Here is a 22,256-nt window from a genome sequence, read left to right as displayed (position 1 = left end):
CATCGTACCCCGCCAATTTGTTTTGTTAAACCTGTTTGGAAACGGTTCAGAAAAAAAGAAGGCGTGAGGTTAGGTGAAATTTTGTGTAAACATTCTGCATTTACTCCCTCCAGTTACTGTCCATCCCCTTTTCAATAAAGAGAAAATTAGTTTGCAAGCCGTTACCAGGCCCGGTTCTACAACCAAATCACTGAGGGTGCTTTTGAAAATAGTGAGGGTGCTCAAATGTTAAACAAAATTCGATATCCATGATCGAGTAGCATATGTCCCTGTATGAGTTTTTGTCCTTTACATATCATTTCATAGTTAAGAAATGTTACTTTTTCCCCAAATAACAGCAGTAGCCTATATGCAAATGTGTGAAGTATTGAAACTGATTTTATTCTGCAGTTGAATAAATAAGTTAAAGGTATAGCGGAGGATTTTCTTTTTCCGGGTGGGTAGTCTATACTATTGGTCCACCTAAGTGTCAATCATTCTGGTGATATGTTTACGTAAGGCCGTCGTACGTGCTCATCCCTGGCACAAGTCATGCACCGCATAGACACGGTAAACATCTCAATTTGTCTAAAGTAGCCTTTTGACCAAATGATAAATGGTATCACCCTGAAATATTCTAAAACCTTGTGTGTTCATGTGTTCATATTCTAAAACCTTGTGTGTTTATTATTACACAAATGCAACAAGCTACTTCTCCATTACATATGCAACTATGTATAAAAATAACGTATTATTAACAATGAGACATATTAGGTTAAGGACCAACGTAATAGCACTGCTTATATGTTGCCATGTAACGTAATTGCGATTTGCAAAATAGTTTCCTCAGAACGTATTTCGTGTGATACAGGGTTGCACATACCATGTCTTGAGTCCTCGGTCACTCAATCGATCAGTATAATAAGTAAATAAAACACGGAAGGGCATTTGACATGTTGTCTTTTTTATGAATGTTTTTGAGTTAGTTTATAATTTGCAACATAATTGTGTAAGGCGTAATAGACGTTCCCTCTCGGGAGCAAGAGTGTTGTGTTTGTCCATGTGCATTTTTTTTTTTAAATTGGAGAGGGCGGGTCTTCTCTAAAATTCGTAAAAAGATCCTCCGCTATACCTTTAATGTAAGTAACGTACATTTTAGACATTTAGTTTCTGACGACAATGAATCAGTCCTTTTAAACGAAACAGCTCATTTAAAGATTAAATGCTGGTCACTCGATTGTCGATCCCCACCAGATTTCGTCATTAGTAATTTTGTACCCACCACTTTTGGAAATATTGAGGAACAGATTTACCTACTACAGATAAAACATCTCCAGTTAACTAGCAGAGCATTCATTTAGTTCACTCTTAATTAAGAGATCTAGCTACTGGTTAAATTTGATGTTTTTGAAATCAAGCTGAGCACTATTTGTCACTGCTGTCAGTTTCATGGATACAGTTCTCTTGTGTCTCGCGCAATCTTCACTCGGACGCACACTGCGCGCACTTCAATCTACCGCCGTTGCAGAGACCCTCTGTTCATTCCGATTTATATAGAGACATTTATTGGCAGCCCCGTCGCTGACGAATTTCCTGAGCGGGACGAACACACGCAAACAAAGTGGGCAATTAAAGAGACAGGCAGCTTCACCCGTTAATATTACGATCGCGAAAGGACACAACCAATTCAATGCATTAAACATAGCCAAATACTGAATTACTGAAATAAATTCTGATTTGGATTTTGTGTAACCTATTATTTGTATGAGTTTGAAATCCGTCTGTGTTTCTTTTGTCGGCAAAATCTCGTTTACATGTGTGCTAATAAAAAAATAATCTGAGGGTGCTTTCACTTTTGTTTAGCACCCCCGTAGAACCGGGCCTGGCCCGTTACACGTCATGGAAAATATTAAGAGTAAGAGTACTTGAGGAAATGGACAACACTCGATTCTCCAACTCCACACACTAGCCCTATCTACATTTTTCCTAATTTTTAAAACATCCTAAAAGAAGGTTTAGCACATACCTTTTAATCTCTGCACAGACATATACAATCACAAACACTGCTGGTGACATTTTTGACAATTTTAACGTAATTATTCTTTTAACAGTGCTTGAATCTTGGTGATGCAACAAGGCGCAATGTGATAGAATGAAAAGAATCAAAGCAGTTGAAAATGTCAGTCAGACTGAGGTAAAAAGAGTGGGTTTGTTATTACGGAGATGTGCCTGGAACTTTTCACCTTTGAGGAATCAATCAATGACTGAAGTAACTGACATGAACATGACATGGTGCAATGAACATTTTGATACTTTGACAGGATTTTTAAAGCTAAAAGAAAGTTCTCATCAACATCAACAAAGTTAATTTACTTCGACACTCTCACCTTTCTGCTATTGACCAGAAAAAGATTTCGAGACATCAGACGTTTTTTTTCCCCCAATTCTTAAAAAAAGTCTATCCTCTTATCAAAGAAAGGGTAAAATGTCCTTCAAAAAAAAAAAAAACATTCTGGCACCAACTTCAACCATTTGTGGTTATAATTTCAGTATTCACTCTATAGGCTGTGTGCACAAGCGTAGTTTCGAACTTCCGCTATTGTCAGAAGTCGGCAGATCAGTTTCCGGTTTACGACTGTTCATCCACATCCGCTATAAACAAACAAGATGAGTGCTGCTGTTGTAGTGAATATCTGAGCGCGGCTGTACCACAAACACATACTCACTATTTTTACTATTTTTTTTTTTGCTTCGCCCCAAAAATCTATTTTGTGCAGACACTGCGCACAAAGGTTGGTGTTTTTCGGGAAGCGGTGGAAGCTCAAATAAGGCAAACGTTATTTAAACTTGGTTAAGCTCCATTCACACACACAACCACCTTTTAAGCTTCAACATCAAAATCTGTCATTATAGGGATAAGGGAACGGATTCCGACAGCTCGATTGTTTGCCGTTTGATTCTGTTCCCCCCATGTTTCTTAAATAATGAGGTTCTAATATTTATAAAACTGATGCTGGTTTAATGATCAATATAACGGTGAGGCAACGGATTCCATCCACACTTGAAAAAGACTCAGCATTTTTTAAAAACTACATTAACATCTCTCATTATAGGGATGGGGGAATGGATTCCAACAGCTGGATTGTTTGCTGTCAAATTCTATCCCCCTCTATCAGACTAATATTCAATAAGTGCTGCCGATAGCATAGTGGTCAGTGCACTGTTCAAATTCAGGCTCGAGGCCTTTCCTTTATCCAATACTGTCCTATCAGTACCCCTCCTTGAACTGCCTTAACATGGTGGAGGGGTTCGAGTACCCGAATGACCCTAGGAGCTATGTTGTCTGGGGCTATATGCCCCTGGTAGGGTCTCCCAAGGCAAACAGGTCCTAGGCAACGGGTCAGACTAAGAGCAGTTCAATGCCCCTTATGATGGATAAGAATTCAAGGGAAGCCGGGGCCCCACCCTGGAGCCAGGCCCGGTGGCTGGGCCTCTCCCCACGGGGTCCAGCCGGGCTCAGCCCGAAGGAGCGACGTGGGATTTACCAGCAGGGAATAACTGGATCACACTAACCAGACAAACCTTGACCCCTTGTAAAATACAGTCTACCTTCTTATTTAGTTATGAGAAGGGAACATTAAACAACAACGGGGTATTGAGGGTTGGCGGGCTAGTTTTGGCGGTGGGGGGTCGTCTGTTCGTGTTCAAGCAAAATAAGTGTCAGTGGAAGATCTGAAATAAAGACATATCTTATTTTTTTTGCCATCTCTAATCTGTTTATATCGGTGTCCTCTGCTTTTGTCGCGAGGGATCGATCCAAACCTGCTTTTGTTCATCCGTTATCTTTTTTCTCGGAAGGAGTATGAAGGGGGTTAGCCAATCTAATTCTCCCCATGTGTAATATTCTGGTGAGCAATAATCACATTCAGCTCCAAGTTGATAATATCACACCACAAAAGAAAAGGCAATATCTCCCCATCATTCTATTCTTTTGCTTTATTTCTTTTCCACAAATGGACCTTTTTATTAAAAAAAAGAGAGCGAGAAAAGGTTGCCTGCTAATGCCTGTGTGTACATGATCCTATAACTTCCCTCACTGCGGAAGCAGTTTTGTTTGGTGTTTTGACATTCAAACCATCAATTCAATACAACTTGAAATGATTCAAATGCTATATTACCTTGAGATACAATGGCTGTGATTTTAGACAGTGAAATGAGAAATGGTCAAACAATTATGAAAGGGTATTTTATTCCATTTATTATGTTTAGAAATGGTCAAATAGCCACCACAAAATGTATCTTTCAAACACAACTGAAATAAGTTTGAAGCATTCTCTTATATATGGCATTAGATTTTCTTGTTTCCCGGTGCTTTCATCCTAAGGTGTTAAAAAAAAAAATACAAGCATTGTAGAACATTTTACAAACATTTAACAAGATTGCAAACCAACCATCTGATAAAATTAAAGTCCCAAATGTATGGGGACATGTTTGCCAATGATTTTAATAATATCACAAATTCTTAATTTCTTCCCCCAGACTACGAAAGCCACTAAGCCCACACCAATATGTGCTCATCTCCAAGCCAAGACACATTTGAGCTAAAACACACATTTACCCACACACCAAACACACAAACAGAACATCTACAGCAATGGCTGATGATTTCAGACCACACATGCAAACTTTAACCAGAGCACTAAACAGACTTAAAATCCTGGTCCCATTTGGCATAAATTTACTAAGTTAAATCAGCCCATATTATCTTATGATCTACATTATTTAGCATGAGAATAATTCATATTTAGGAGGGGTGTAACGGTACACAAAAATCATGGTTCTGTACGAACCTCGGTTTTAAAGTTATGGTTCGGTACGTTTTCGATAAAGCAGAAATGTCATAAGAAAAAAAAAATATTTTTTAAATATCTTGGAACTTTCAGGTTTATAAATAAATGGGAGTTATCTTTGAATGATTAATAAATAATGTTTTGGCCGTCACATTAAAAATAACATTTAAATATATGTTTATTTATTTAATATTTGAGTTTTGAAGTGCTGGAAAAAGATGTGTGAAGTACTTGAAAGCCTTTCACTATACCCGCCAAACTGGTTACAGTTAGTGTTACTATAATAAATCCATGGTGAATGTTGCTGGTCTGTGGACGTATAGTATTACTAGTTCATTCACGGCACAAAGTTTCTCCCGGATACCATGTCAGCGCTGTTTGATCTAATAGAGATCTACGGTTAATAGTGAGAAAACATTTCTCACCGATCTAGATCTCGCAGCGATGTTATTACTTCAGTGGCGAATTCAAATGTTTTCTTCACTGGATCTCTTAGCACTGTGTAGTAACAGTGTAGCTTGATCGAGATTGGCTCGCTCACTCGAACTGACAAACGATCCGTGAGCACATAATGCACATAATGAGTAGCGCAGTTTCGTTCCGCTTTCATTACGCTTGCCATTTAAAGTTGCGCAAAGCTGTGGTGGCCGCGCCAGCGCGAATTTTGTCAGCAGGAAAAATGGTCCAAGGAATCGTTCGGTTTGTATGCGTACCGAACCGGAAGCCTCGAATCGAAACGGTTCAATACGAATATATGTACCGTTACACCCCTAATATTTAGAGTTTCGCTCAGTCATCTAATTGTGCTAGCATCAAGTTGACTTTTGGAAGTATCTCACCAGGGCTCTAGAGTTCAGACTGCAACTAAAACGTTTGCAAATGCATCTATAAAATCTACTCAGGAAATCATTGTGTACATCCATATGCGATTTTGTCTGATATCTTTGTTAGAGTGACCACTAGTGTTTCCTGCTCAACAACGAACACAGTCATGATTTATAGATTGTGCAAAATTTCTTCCTAATGAGTCAGTCAAAAAAGATTCACAAGCCATTACTTTCACAACTGACTACTTACTGAATCATGATTAATTTGTTCTGACATGCCCAACTATATCGAATTGAATCTGTTATGAACAGCTATATTTTTTGAGCAACTATTTTTTATTTCTGACCTACAAGTCATTTATATATGTTTCCTTTATTGGCAATCATGTCATTTATTTTTTGTCTGGAGCCATGAATTTCACTTTTTTCACTTGTTGTAATGCATGGCAGTGCGGTAACTGACACATCCTTTTAGATTAAAAGTAACTTTGGTCAGGGCGACTTTAATCTCCCATGGTAAGAATCCATGAAACACACATCATTATATGGCATGTCTCACTTCAAGGTGAAACGTTTATGCTTTTCATTTCAGGAGGAAGAAACCCTTTTTCAAATGCCTTTCCCCCAAGAATAAGAGGTAGTCTCCTTTGCCATGAAGATCTGACGAGCTTTTAAGGGTGTTTCATTAAATAGTCTACATTGGAGCAGAATATGCCGTTACATTTATTTAACTCAAAGACAATCAGAGTAAAAAAATAAAAAATAAATAAAACAAGCTGTATGGATGATCTTTATTCCCTGCCCATGTATCAAACTCCCAGTCTTCTAATCAGCAGAACAAATGTGGGAATCTGCAGTCTGTGATGTAGATTGGCATGCAGCAAAAGCACAAGGCATGTATCCTTTTTACTCACTCGCCTTATTAGCATTCAATGCCATTGTTCTCCCATTTCAACGCTTCACTGTTTCTATGGCAACCAGAGGCGTAATCAGAGGCAGGCAGTTAAAGATGTGCCTCTATCACAGATAGCGGCACCAGTTTCTGATAAAAAAAAGAGAGTTGAGATAAAATGTCCGACATATGTGCCTTAAGAGAAAATCTCAAGTCTTATAATATATCACATCTCCTGAGAGGGACAGCAACTACCTTCAGCTCAACACGTCTTTAAGCAGTATCATGCAATAGTTGGACACCATGTGGATGCTACCTTCTAATTAATGGATATGGATATTTCAATTACACCTGCTAGTATCAGGTGCATTAAATTAACCATACAGCAATGCAGGCTGCATCTGAAAACCTAAAAATGCTGCTTTCGTAGGAAGCATTCCAAGGTTGGAAGGCATCAAGGCACGTCCAAATCCAATGTTAGCTTCACTTCCTGTCTCCTGTTATATCTTCAGCCAATCAATTTTTGAAGGCAGCATAGATTTATCCTTCACTGCCTTTGATATCCCTCAATCCAAAGCATTTCATTCCATGACAGTTGAAAATTGCATTTTCTGGTCAATTTGTGTGTACATTGTAGTATGTACATTTTTGACCAACGTTTTCCGCTTCTCACGTCATTTCTAGTGGGAAATGACTACTGTAGTAATTACATATTTGTTTAGTTCTCACCAAAACTGACTCTATTTTGCTGTAGATCATTAAACAGCCTCTGAAGTCGTGAGCTACCTTAATGCACAGAAGTTACCTTCGTGCACAAACGTGTCATTGCCTGATAGGGCAGCGATGCAACAAGTCAGCTGTCTACGTTTTCAGATGCAGCCTGTTGTTGTCATGGCACTGACAGGTTATGATGTATTGGTTTGTGTCAAGGTGTCATCACCAAGACATCTCAAACAAAGTCATATTTGTATTAAAAATGGCATAATTGAGCGACACTTAATGACAGTTGACAAAAACATGCATGAACCCTCCTTCATATTCATGACATATGGCAGATCATGATTATGAAGGTGCAATTTCAGTCTTATGCACACCCCTTCAAGTGAAGTGTTACCAAATATTTTAATATTAATGAAATATTTTAATATTTTACATTTTTAATTTTTAAGTTAATATTAATATCCATTTACAACGCATTCTCACCCCAAGGCGTCACCTTTGACCATGCTTCAATATTTGACGTTTTAGGCGCCCTTTAGCGTCACTTACATGACGCGATCCTACGGCGTCATCTAACTGACGCTAAAGGAAAGCGTCTGTTAGAGGACGCGGTTAGGTTTAGGTGTGGGGTGGGGGTAGGGTACACGCGATCCTAGGGCGTCATCTAACTGACGCTAAAGGGCGCCTAAAGCGTCAGATATTGAAGCATGTCCAAATGCTTCCCAAGGCGTCAGTTAGGTGACGCCTTGGGGGTGAGAATGGGCTGCCATTTAGGGTTACCAAGTGTATAATACATTTTTGTTTTTTTATCCAATGTTTTTCCTTTGAGAAGAAGGCTAAAAGCAAAACGTTATTGCTTTGAAGCACCAAACGTCCTTTAAATGTATTAGAGCAATTCAGTTAGGAAAAAAAGAGAAAGAAACAAGGCAATCAAGTCTATTTATCTCAATCAGCAGTCTTATTAATGCCTACCATGAGATGTTTCTCCGTGATTCATTTTGTCATATTGTCTTATGTCTCATAAAGAATATGTCCTCATTACCCACCATGTTTTTCAGCCTTCCATTGAGGCATTTTCACCACAGAGAACATAATTTTAGATAACAACAAATAAAGCTGTAGAAAGTTGTCAGCATTGAGGTCAGTTTCATTTCGGTCATACAAAGTAAAAAAAAAATTAAAGAAATAAAAAAAAAATGACCTGAAGTGTTTTTTACATTTCAGTTTAACATTTAACTTTATTTAGAAACATGTTGAAAATCACAAAACACATCTAGTACATCACATGCCTAAAGTGAGATTGTCTTGACTTGATTTTAATTCAACATACATTGTAAATATGTTATGTTGGTATTTGTTGTAATTTAATTAACTAGTGCAGTGCCTGTGCAAAATCTGCTTTCTTTGACCCTCTCTGTCCTGTGCTGTGCTCACTCAGTGCGCAGTGTAAGAGGGGGAGTGGCCAGCGGCTAGAGCGGTAAAAGCCAATGTGAGCTTCTGTTACCGATATACATTTTCCAATATAGGCTATTTTGCATTTCTAATCCAAACAATGTCGAACTTGTCACAGCGCTTGTGCCCGTAGCAAGTCACCTGTCAAGTTTGAAATCCATCGGACTAACGGTTTGAGAGATATGCGAATAACAGACGCACAAATGTTCTTGTAATGTATAGATGGATATATATGTATATTTTCAAAATAGAGTAATGAGGTGGGGTGGGGCCATGTGCTTAATTATAATGAAAATATTACAATGTGAAATGTTTTAATGGTCATACCAATATAAGCTATATTTCCTTAAAGATAAGAATGTACAGTGATTTTTAAATAATATATATACACTGTAAAAAATGATTTTTTTTGGTTAAGTAAATACTAGTGAAAAAACCCAATGTAATTTACTTGAAAAAGTTAGTTCAGGCAAGAATTTAAAAAACTAAGTAAATTCCATATTAGTACTTATTTCAAGCGAGTATAAATGAAAGTGTAATATCAACTCAATAAAATTAAGTAAAAATTACTCAACTTTTCTGATACTGGGGTTCCCATCATGCACTGGACCTTGAATAATTAATGAGGTTCATTTTTCACTGGTTTCCAGCTGTATTTACACTGTTTTATCATTGATTTTTGTTTTCAGTATTAGTAAATTGCCATTTTGTGACATTTCGAGTAAATTTTTTGCTTAAAACGACACATTCAAACACAAAAACGATCCATCAAATGTTACCACCATTGTGTATTGTCTACCAAGTATTGAGGTGTTTGCATTCACATAAGGCTTAAAGTCTGACATGATGTATATTTAAATTACTTAGATGATCTAAGTAAAGAACATACTATAAATGACTAATAAAATTCAAGATAATTGTTTTAGTGAATACAAAGGCAAAAGAAATCGGTATTAATCAACCTTTTACAAGCCGAGTTAAAATTACTTATTTTTTGTAAAGTTTACTTAATTCCACATTCCAAGTAAATTTAACTTAAAGATTTCTAATTAAAGCTACTGATAAATATGTTTAGGTTTTTACTTGGCAAATCTTTGTAAATTTACTAGCATTTTCTGAGTGAGATCGTTTAGCAAGGTTTTTTCAAGTAAATCCTACTCCAATTTTTTTACAGTGTAGGCCTATATATATGTTTTAAATCATTTAGGCTGAGAATAATTTTTTCTATCATAAATAAATCAGAAACATGAAAATATTCTGGATATGAGAGATAAGACAGAATCTTTGTCATTCTCTATCTTGTCCAACTCTAATCTATCAGAAAAGCATGTTCCAGACAGACTCTCTTCAGTCAAGTCAAATAGTCCAACCACAGAGCAATTCCAAGTCAAAGTCAAAATTCCGAGTCAAAATGCACACGAATCCATGACAAGACCGAGACCATTAAAATATGGACTCGATACCGAGTCCCGAGTACACAACACTGGAGATGACGTTTACTCTGGGGAGAGATAGCTCGCCATCATCTCTTCTGCACGAGGCATTGTCAGGTAACCATAGTGAGTAATACCCTTAAAATTGCTATAGTTACTCGTTTGTGGATTAAGAACTCTGAGGCCCCGTCCACACTACTGCGTTTTCGTTTAAAAACGGAGACCTTTTGCTACATATGCACCTCCCGTCCAGACTAAAACGGGAAAAATTGAAGACCTTAAACGGAGAAGTTTAGAAACGCTGCAGATCCGTTTTTCGTTTTGAATCTCCGGAGGGCGTTTTAGTGTAGATGGGACAAAACGTAAGACTTCAGAAACGCTGATGCAGGGGCTGACGCTTTGCTCCATGATTGGGTGTTATCAGTCATGCCGTATCCTTCCCTGATTCGTCAATCACTGTTTACACCGGCACGCGCATGCCCAGTGTTGGTGAATGGTCACGTGATCCGAATTTTCAGTCGTTTTAATGTGGATGGAGATCATTTTTAATACACAGATAAAACACTGGTGTGGACTGAGATCGTATTCGTTTTAATTCTCCGTTTTTAAACAAAAACGCAGTAGTGTGGACGGGGCCTGAAAGACGCCAGTTTATTCCATGATTTTGACACCTCGATGTGGAGATCGGGAAAAAACGGGAGTTCCTGACAAGGAGGTCGTGGTCTAGATGGAAAATATCGATCATCTAAAATACTTTTTCTAGATTCAAAATAAATATCATCAGCTGGCCATTCAATATGTAGTTTAGCAACAGCACAAGTCCTCCATAATCTCCTCATCAGCAGGGGAATGATCTGGCCGAGAGAACTTGTGACTCCGGTGCAGAGGGCAGATCCAAACTGTAAAGTCTTATGAAGATGTAAGGGGAGGCTCAGCCTGCGTCATCACGTATTTGAGATGTTTTGACATGCCCTGATATGCCATTTGTGCTTTTTTCAGTTGCTTATAAACATATTAAGGTGAAATTACACTCTATTTAGCACAAACGGGGCTACCATAGTATTTGAGCAACATGTATGTACATGTTTGTATTTTTGAGAGAATATTGTTTATGCATTGTTATTGAAAAAAAGATGAAAGTTTCTGAAATAAGGCTACAAAACACGTACTAAATTGTAAAACACCTTACATACTTTAAAATGATCTAAAAATCATACTGCCTAATAATTTAAATTTATTTATAAAAATTATTTGTAAAAACGATTTATTTTAAATTGTGAAAAACTTTTTTTTTTTTTTTTTTTTTTTTGGAAAGGCAATTAGCGAATGGGCATGAATGGCCCAACCCCCTTGTAGACATGGAATTAAGTCTTCTCCCCGTTATTATTTGACTCACGGGACCCGACACCAGTAATGTTGCTGTAGCAAAGTTCAGGGAAGAAGTAGGCAGGAACTGACTTTATTTAAATGAAATAAACAAACAAATACCTGCCAGCAGTCCCTCACAGAAGTGCTGGCTACCAAAATCGCCCTTTATGCTTCCGCTCCTCTGTGAGAGATGCGAGACCGGTGTGCTCACAGGTGTTGCTCATTAGCAATCACACCATCGGCCTCATGCCATTCTCTCACGTCCCTCAGCCGTCCTGTTCGCCAACACTTGCCAAGCAAAATTTGTATTCTTATATGAACAGAAACCTTGAGAAGATGTTATATTCATGCCAGGTCTTTGCGTTTCGTTTTTCTCCTTCCTCTCACCTGGTCATGCCTCCATGTTTCTTTGCTGTAGTACAGTATGACTGTGCTTAAATACACAACTGAGTGACTTTCAATTTCCTTGTATGGTGAAAAAACAGGTTGCTTATACTTAAAATGAAATGTATATGCACATGGTACAATCCACTTTCCACATTAATAATGTTTGCAATTTATATTTGTTCTTTAAACTGCTGACTTTTTGTTCATGGTATTTAGCTGCAACAGAATATTTTGCAAATAAAATAAAAATAATTATTTTTGATAACTAAATGTTTTTTGTTTGTTTTTATAATGGAATTTAAATTGGGAATCAACAAAAATCACAATTGATACGCAGAGTTTGAATCAAAATGAATAAAATTCAAACCCAGCCCACCTAGGCTATTAGTGTGGTATTGTAAGGCTCTCAGTCAATAGATTCGATAACCAGAACTAACTTTTGTATACAAAGTGAATGGCATCCAACTCTGTTGCATGTATTTCCAATGAGATGGAACAACACAGATTCGGTTGTTGAAAAAAGGGGTCTCATTTTCTCAGCCACCCACTTACTACAGAGGAGTCATTTTTCACACAGAGGTAAAACAGGAGGAGTTGAGTGGCAGTTTTTAGCAGTGTGTTGCTTTTGCTGCACGCACGTGTGACTTTTTGTTCATGAATGTGCATGTGTCATGAAGGAACAATGTGAGGTGGTAAAAATTGCATGCGCTAATTGCACCAAAGCCTATTTTTGTGAAAATGTGTTAGCATATGTGCCTAGTGGAGGAGTCATTTATTTACACTTTTCCTTCGATATCATGGAACCCCTACAGAGCTGAACTTTCACTCCACTCTGGAGATATTGATTGAAAGTATATAATAGGTGCCCATTGTTCTCATGGCTGCATTGCTAAATGTCCCCTATTTAAAAGCTTCCTCGTGAAGAGACACATATTGTGTATCTATATCCTTGGCATCACCTCACACAGACTCATTGTGATCTGCTCGAGGCGCTGTCTCTTCACCAGGTGAATCATGTAGACGTATTTTTGGTCTGGAACTTTAAGTGCACAGATGCCAAAAATCCAGGAAGGAAAGAGAAAGGGATGTTTCAGTGGGCTTGTTACTGTGTAGTGACTAACCAACATTGCCTCTGGCAAGAAGCGGATTCGGAAGCTGCCCTCCACACACACACACAATGCTCCTGGTGTTCTAGCTCAAAGTCACAACCGGCCATGACAGAGCTCGGCTTAAAGAAAAAACAGATGAATCTCTCTTACCTCTAGCCGTGGAAGCACATATGTGACTTGCTCAGCCTTTTTAAGCAAGTGATTAATGAGCTATACCTTTCTGTACAGCATTTTTTTTTTCCTTTCATTTTTACATGTTTGCCCCAGCAGGGCGTTGTTTTCATGCTGGTGTGAAATGACATTAAGCAATGTGAGTTGGAGAAGACTTGTCCTGGTTTTTCCACTAACTTCATTTCCTATGACTCTATAGATTGTAAGCTCAGGGATCACTCTTAATGGGGAGACTGGGTGACTCTGAAGAGGTCGGGTGGGGTGATGAGCCCAGCTGAAAAATGTTCTCCTGTCCGGGAGGTACGAGGAGAACAAAAAACAAAACGAGTGCCAGGGGATATGAAATATTAGTGCTGCTGTTGATTGAGCTTATTTAGGTCTCCTAGCATTTCAGCCACATCAGCTCTTCTCTGCGGATGCAATTTGATGACTGGGAGTAAACTCCACCTGCTAAATAAAACCAAGTGCTCCTCCACACTTTTTCAAATGCCCTACACTTTCTGTGCTTTCATACAAGCTCTATCCAGCATCTGTGACCTCCACAGCTCAACTCATTTAACATTTTTAAAGGTTGCATACTCATTATCACTGGTGGTAAAAGGAAGTAGTGTCGTAAGCAAAAGGCTTGTGGTTTTCATGCCGTCTGACCAACTGTGTATCACACGAAATACGTTCTGAGGAAACTATTTTGCAAATCATAATTACGTTACATGCCAACATATAAGCAGTGCTATTACGTTTGTCCTTAACGTAATACTATTGCAGTGCTATTACGTTTTTCCTGAACATAATACATCCAAGCAGGTTTCTTTACTATTTATGCATAATCGTGGCATTAAAATGTTGACTCTTTTGCATTCAACTGTCATATCAATTAAGTTTTCCTTCGCATTTATTAATATAATAGACCAACGTTACCAGGGCCGGCGCTCCGCACACGCACATCACGCACTGCGCGTAGGGCACCAAGTGCTTGGGGGGGCACCAAAAAATCTGGGTGGTGAAAAATCATCACAATAGGCTACTAGTATAAATAACAAATACAATATGTCTAAAGCATGTTAATATACAACAGCAATACAAAAGTAATATAGGCCTAGACCAAATTAGTGGAGAAAAAGGTGAATCTCCTGTGCCACTCTCCCTCTGGTGCCCCCCCTTCCCCACCTCGCAGTGGTCTGTTCCTCAATCAGTGTCAAATTTGGCAGACACCTGATCGACATCAGACATGGCCTCGAAAGAGTCGGGGGCGGAAAAAAGGAAAAAGAAGAGACAGTGGGATGATACTCGTTTGCAGGTAAGACAATGTTTTAAATAAAAGTGTTAGTTTTGTAGGCACCCTTGCTTCGTGTATGCATGTCCAGAGGGGCGTCGCTAGTTGTGCAAATGATCCAGGGCTTTGCCCTGCATGTAGAATTTTTTATTTTAACGGGGGTCCGGGGGTTTCTCCTTGGGATTTTTTTTTTTACTTGGGCTGTTTAAGATGCAGTTAGTTTGTTTGAGAAGAAAAGGAAGATCGCTTAGATATGTTTTTTCGTTGTTGTTCTATCGGATAATGCGGTCAAAGGCCCAAGGGCGACATCTATTGGTGAAACTGCAATTAGAAAAAAAAAACACAATCTCACTGTTTGTATATTTTCATATGGAGTTGTCAAATTATTAGGGCTGGGAAAAGCGTAATCACATCCAAAATAAAAGTTTCTACATGAGTACTGTGTATAATTATTTTGTATATATAATATACACACATATGCACATATATATTTAAGAAATATTTGCATGTATATACTGTATATATTTATAGATAATTTATATTATATATATATATATAAATTAAAATATTTTATATATAAATAACAAATATTTCTTAAATACATATACAAAATAATTATACACAGTGAGTACACACACATAGGCCTATATCATTAATGTAGACACAAACTTTTATTTTGGATGCGATTAATCGCGATTCATCTTTTCCCAGCCCTACAAATTATGTACAGAATTATTACATTGTGCCTCATCAGACCTCTTTTAAAGGTAGAATAGAGTTTTGAATTTTAAATGTTCCAGTGACACATAGGCTTATATTATATAAAAGACTAATGTGTGCAATATTTTTGATGGTTATTGATTCAGTACAATCCCTGAATATTTTGTCTTGTATTTCTGAATGCAGGGTCAATGCTAAAATACATGCAAGGAGCAACTCAAGGCCAGGAGGAAGAACCATCAACCAGCAGTTGTAGCCAGTTCCAAATATGTGTTTTTAGTAATTGTGGTGGTTTTTGGTATTTATAATTTTAACCTTTTTATTATTTATTTCTTTTCATATTTGGTGCCATTGTTAATGTAAATGTATGTATTTGCAGCAGTTATTTTGGAAGTAAAGAGAACCTAACTAAGAAATTCTGAATGGTTGTTATTCCTTGGGTGGGTGGGTGGGTGGGTTGGGGGGGGGGGGGTTGTTAAGGGGGCACCACCAAGCATTTGTGCTTAGGGCACCCAAATGGCTAGCGCCGGCCCTGAACGTTACTCATAAATATATAAAAAGTATTTTCTCCAATAAAACGCAACATACTGATACATTCACAAAAGACATACATTTTATTAGCTTGATGTAAACCAAATCCTAGAATCCATACGTTGTTTGCAAGAAACAGATCCAAATCCAGCTTTTTATCCAATGATCTTCATCTTCATTTCTCAGCAGCGACCGCAAACGTCAAATCCGCGCTGGTGATTAATTCAAATTCAAATAATGCGCCTTCAAGAAGCGTTACGACATGTTTTACGGCAGTGATATCAAACGCTCATTGGCTCTCGCCTGCTTCGTCACAGATTGCGACATGCCGTGTTTCAGTCGGTGTAGTACATTCACATTTGAAATGGAGAAGAGCGCGCGCCTTCAGACAAAGAGCGAACCGAAATCAGATTAACATTTTGGATTAACGTTAATAACTTTAATTCTGATCTGTACCTCATACACAACTACTATAATACTGCCAGAGGACTGTGACTGCAACGCATCATCATGTGAACGACTTTTGGTAATGTTAATAATAAATAAATAAATTATTGTGAAATGTATCTGTCTGTTATGTTTTTTTTTTTTCTTAATTGTGTTACCTACGTAGTTTTAAGGAATGGTTATGGTTAGGTTTAGGGATAGGAGTGGGATTAGTGGCTCAAAATATATTTTAATGCTAAAACTCATTTAACTACACATCTCTGTCCATTACGTTTTATCCTTTTTATATTCTGTATAAAATAAACATGTTTTTTGGAGTAGGATTAAGGGGTCTTGTTACATTTATCTTTAAAAGTGAAAGTATACAGATATCGTTATGATATGAAACATATGTAAATAGTTAACGTTTTGTAGCTGTAAAAACGTAATAAGGTTACGTTTAAATGTTGCAAATACGTCCATATTATACGTTTTAGCATCTATCCAAACGTACAAAAACGTACGTTACATATCTTTGAAAATAACGTATTAAATCTACGTATTAACAATGAGACATATTACGTTAAGGACCAACGTAATAGCACTGCTTATATGTTGGCATGTAACGTAATTGCGATTTGCAAAATAGTTTCCTCAGAACGTATTTCGTGTGATACAGGGTTGCGTCTGACCTGAATGAGAACTATATGGGCGTATGATTGTAAGATGATATATAAGTAAACCTTATCTGTCAAGCTGACACGTTTTTACGTTTAAAATGAAATTACATAGCCCAGAAGTCGTAAATTACTTGCTTTGCCTTGTTGAGATTACTGCAGATTTTTTGCACATTTATGTTTCAATCAAGGCCTCTGCTTGGTTTTAAATGGATACAGTTCACCAAAAAGTGAAGCCTCAATTTTATTCCAAACCTGAGTTTCCATGACTTTCGTTTGTCTGTTGAACAAAAAAAGATATTGTGGAGAAAAAAAAAATACTTCCCAATTACTTTCAATATTTCTCCATTTGTGCAGCACAGGTTTAAAGCTGCATGCTTCTGGAAAAATTCAGAATTACAATTGTTTTTGTTTAGAATAGATTTTATGATTCTCCAACAATTCTGAATAGACAGTTAAACAAAACAACATGTAATTTACTTGAAGTTTTCACAAATTTTAATTCAGCATTCTTAAATGAATCTCTTTAAATACAAAACCAAAATGTTGTATTGTCATGATATTACTTTCAAACTGATGTTAGTTTCAAAAGGTGATAGCATCTATTTTGATCCATCTCAACCATTTAATGATTAATCATGCAGCTCTTCACAAAATATATAATGTCATACAAGTTGGGAATAGTGTTGCACGATTTGCCAGTACTAGAGACGTATCACAACACCCTTAAAAACAGTAAAGTTCCACATTTTATTAGTACCAGTACTTATTCAGTATTCTAATAAGAGCCATATTTCAGTATTTGTGTGTTGGTGCAGAACTCGAATTATCGAGCCCGATCTCATGAAAGTTCGTATCTGTAGCATGTCATTTCTCGTGCCATTTTTACACCAAATCTAGTTTTCGGATGCATTGGCGTATAATAAGTAAAAACTTTAGGGTTTTAGGGTTGGGCTGTCAGCAAGTTTCGGGAGGTGAAGAGGCATGAGGAGGCCTTCGTGAAATTTCTCGCCAGCCGTACTCAAAGGGAGGGGCTGTCGGCCACGGAGGGATTGTACATTTACTTCAAAGCATTTAGATGGCCCTTTCACAAAGCAGCTGACAAATTTTCCATTAGACAAGTCAAAATGACATTGGTAACCCACCACAATCTACGTTTTATCTCCAGTGTGGGAGCTTTTCTTAAGTACTATTTTCGAACCTTCTTGAACACTAAAATATTATTAAGGCACTGCATCAAATGTCCTCAATGGAATTTAACCTGCTCAATGTCATTGAGTGAACAAAGACGTAATCAAAAGATAGGATAAAACACTTAAACTCTGGCTATTGGTAATGAGCCTGTTTTTCTTCTCCTTTCCCCTTGTATTCAGCCCCCTACTTGCGGCCTTATTCAGGATCGGCCCTTTTTATTCTCCATTCTGTATTATTATTACATTGATGCCCTTGCACTGGTATAATGTGCTGATATAACATTATTTAGATACCTTAGTTGCAGTAAAAGAAAGGAAAGTCATAATTTACCCTGATTTGAGAGTATCTGTGCAATCTATAAATTATGAATCCACTATAACAGAACGTTCACAGGCAGAATCACATTTATCAAAGTAATTGAAGGCATGACACAGAACACAACAATGTTACAGCATGGTTGCACTAGCATTTTTTTAAAAGGACTACAGGCAGGAGAGAAGAAAAATTGCCTCTTCTCAGAGGAGCAGAAAAAAGCTAAAGATTTTGGGAATAGTTGTTGGGTGCTGTGGTGAAACTGATTAGGCTGCTGATCTGGTGTAAGCAAAAAAAAAAAAAAGAACTTGCTGATTCTGACCTCTGTTTTGGTCCCAGGACTGAAATGTGTGCCTGTGCAGAAGTCCCAAAGGTAGAAATCTGGTGTGCCTGTGAGCTCAGAGGGGCAAGCTAACTCAACCAAAAGATCTTAGAGATAGGATAACATCCCCAGATAGCAGCTGCCCAAGGCATGTGAGCCAAGGCAAGAGGCCCAATACTTGGGACATATACATAAAAAACCTGTGTGGATGACTGTTTATGCAACCCCCAGTGCTTTAAAACACAAATAGAAAGAAATAAAAAATAGACATATATATATATAACATAACCAGAAGTTACCGTTTCAAAAGTAAGTACATTACATTGGGATTATCTCTAACTCGTGTACCAAGAAGGCTTTAAAAACAATTGAAATGTACGTCTTTTAATCTTTTCGTTTGATATGTAATCTTTTCTGATAAGTTATGTACCCCTGTCTTGTGTCTTTTTTTCTTTCCATTTATTTGTTCTATATTGTGACTGCTTTCTTCTTTGCTTATAATGTTTTCAATTAAACAGCCAAGCCAACTTCAAGCAAAATTACTTCAAAAACAATTACAAAAGCAGACTCCATCGTGTTTCTGCTAATGTTTCTCTTGGCTTTGCAATGGTCAGGAAAGATGTTTAGAACACATCTATACCCGCCCCAGCCCCCGACGTAAGCATGACGTGGTAAAAGAACGATGCTAGACCAGAAAAAAGTTGGTGCCGCTTTGGAACCAGTTTTCCCAGCCCGCTCTCATCCTTTAACGTCATATAGAACGCTATATTCAAAAACGGCGCTATACTACGCACATGGCACCCGTTATCGTTAATATAACACGTGCTGTGAGGGCTAAGTTTAGGTGTGGGGTAGGGTCTGCGTGTCATTCACGCTAAAGGATTTATGATGTCTTGGGTTCGCGTGTTATATTAACGATAAAGGGTGCCATGTGCGTAGTATAGCGTCGTTTTTGCATATAGCGTTCTATATGACGTTAAAGGATGAGAATGCGTTGGATTTCCCAGCTGAGAACGGGTTCTTTGGCTGTCGAAACACAAAGAAAGGGTTCACGTGCAGGCACCGGCTCCAAACCGGCTCTCAAAATGCTTTGGTGGAAAAGAGGCTAATGCAAAAAAGAGAGGCTCCATTACCTTCTATCTTACGTTATGGCCCCTTAGAAGCAGTTTTTGTAAAAATAGGCTAACGATTGTGTCATAACGAATCGACTCTCAGTCGCACAGTAGAGAAATTTGTATTTGAAAATATGCGTCCTTCAGATCTATTGATATAAACCTGTGACATAAACTTGTGTGTAGGAATGAACACTGGGCCGCAGGCATTTGTATTGCACTCAAAAAACCATCCAGAAATTACACTGTTTATGTGATTTATCTGGGTCGCTGTGAAAACGGCATTTGTGTGCCGGCAAGCGGGCCGTGGTACCGGCTTGTTTACTGCAAAATAAACTGGAACAGATGCATTTTCTGGAACTGAACGAGCAAAGAGTTTCAGTGGAAGTTTGGCCATGGTGAGACTTAAATACTGTCGTTTTCCTAGGAGGCCTAGGAAGACTTTGAGGCCTCAGGCTTTGTCTCAATCGGTCGGCAGAGCGAGACCGTGGTCTCTGGTTCCGGGTTTTACGGTGCTGTGAAGCGGCAGTGGGTGGAGACTGTGGCTGGGAGCTTCGAGCAGACGGCTGTTTTGGGCGATCTGCTGCGAAGCTAGAGTGCTTTGGAAGAGCTTCATACCATGTGACGTCTTCTGAACCTGAGCGAATCCATCCGCGAAATATTTGACAGATGATTCAAAGAGGCCAGCTGGTGAGATGGACACGTCGTGGAATGACTTTTTTGCTGAAATTCAGAGAACTTTTCCCCATGTTATCACAAACTAAATTCATTAGAAGTCATTTACGGATGTATTGTGATATTGCAAGATCTTACCTTTACTCTTTTTTTAACACCCTTAAAAGATCATTTTAAATCCACCTCTCAACATTTTGTGTTCTTCAATACAAAGCTGTTTTATGCAAGATCAGCAGTCTGTGCCCTGAACACACACATAAAGAGCGGGTCATGGTATTAATAGCACCTGGATGCTTCTGTGTTGTCCTTGATGGTGCATTTGCCATTACTCCAGTGTTTATTTTGGCCCGAGCACCTGGTGCGTCATGGCATATTGCGCTCCCTTGGGTTGAAACAGTGGGTCGCTCATCCTGTAATGCATTGCTCCACTCACCTGTTAGTTAGAGAAAGATGCATGGCCTCAATGGCACAACAAGATAGATGATCAGCAAAAATGCACTAGCCTCGGCTACCCTGGAGGTGACCCAGACATGCCTAGCAAAGGAAAGCTTGAACACGCACTCACTTTTGCAGTGAAGGAAAGGTCATGATCAGCATTACCACAGCCATTTAGTATGTTGCTCTTAAATTATCTGTCATCAGACAGAGTCCTCTTCAGGAGACAAAGAAGATTTGGAATATTGAGAATAGGTAGGAGAGTTTAGATCCAGTAATTGTTCAATTTGCAAGTCTCGTGGCTTAAACTTCAGATTTTTGTGATGTGGTCTGTGAAGCTGTAACCTGGATGTTATTGTTGAAAAACCTTGCTGAATGGTGACGCCAATGCTATATATGCTAGATTGAGGTGGTCTTCTTCATAGAGATCAAATGATAGTGGATTTTACTGATACCGATATTTAGGTTTGACCGTACATGGTATCGGTATCGAATCAGTACCGATATGTCAGCAAAACAAATGAATTGGTCAATCTCTAGTTCTTTCATCCAGGTTGAAAAGTCAACAAGGCAAAAAGCATGGTGACATCATTGCAGCCACTGTATAAACATTGGACTGGAACTTGAAAGCAAAGTGAAGAAAAGCCTGGTCTCTTTGTATTGAAAGACAGAATCTAACCCAAAATGAGTGTAGCAGGAGCAATGGGAATGCAAAGTTGCCCAATTTTCTTCTCTTACCAGCAGTGAGAGAAATCGCATGTGTATATGTGATCTGAGGGACACCAGCATAATATATAGTACCTACTGCTGTAAATGCTGTTAATATGAATCAAATCGTTTGACACTGCGTGTGGAGCAGCCCATGTCCACCATGTCCTGACCACTGTACTAAACACAGATAAATCTACGCTAACTTGAAGCTATCCTAACTGTACTATACTACTAACTAAATACACAAAATAATCAAAATAACTATCTAAATGATATGCTACATAGATGCAACAATACTCTATCCTGATCGTTTTCGATACTCGTAATTCCAACTGTTGACTCGCGGTTGCAACACTCTCACGACCAATTCGTACGAATTTGACGCATGATTAAAAAGTGGCTAATTCGTACGACCTCACTCGTACTAATTCCTACGATTTGTCTAAACCCACGTGATGGTTAGGTTTAGGGGCGGGGTCAGGGGTAGGTAATTCGGACGAATTCATACGAATTGGCCAATTCGTAAAATATGTACGATTTAGCAAAATCGTACTAATTCGTACGTGTGAGGTCGTATGAATTGTTACGAATTAGCCACTTTTTAATCACTTTTTAATTCAACTGCAGTAGCCACCGTTCAACCTGAAGAGGGCAGCACTAAGACGTTTTTTTTTTTACAT

General features: G+C 38.2%; 2 long non-coding RNA genes across 2 annotated transcripts; one reads left to right on the top strand and one right to left on the bottom strand.

The window, feature by feature from the left end:
- Positions 1 to 395: 395 nt before the first annotated feature.
- On the bottom strand, positions 396 to 1,074 carry LOC148977561 (uncharacterized). Its single transcript, XR_016169794.1, has 2 exons — positions 655 to 1,074; positions 396 to 623 (listed from the first exon to the last, which is right to left on the bottom strand). It is a non-coding gene; the product is annotated as an uncharacterized LOC148977561 (long non-coding RNA).
- Positions 1,075 to 14,113: 13,039 nt separating this feature from the next.
- LOC148977560 (uncharacterized) lies at positions 14,114 to 15,597 on the top strand. The gene is made up of 2 exons (XR_016169694.1): positions 14,114 to 14,485; positions 15,368 to 15,597. It is a non-coding gene; the product is annotated as an uncharacterized LOC148977560 (long non-coding RNA).
- Positions 15,598 to 22,256: the final 6,659 nt, after the last annotated feature.

Source organism: Pimephales promelas, chromosome 9 (assembly GCF_988280905.1).
Source record: "Pimephales promelas chromosome 9, fPimPro1.hap1.1, whole genome shotgun sequence".
Classification (NCBI taxonomy): Eukaryota; Metazoa; Chordata; class Actinopteri; order Cypriniformes; family Leuciscidae; genus Pimephales; species Pimephales promelas.
This window is presented reverse-complemented; position numbering and strand designations above follow the sequence as displayed.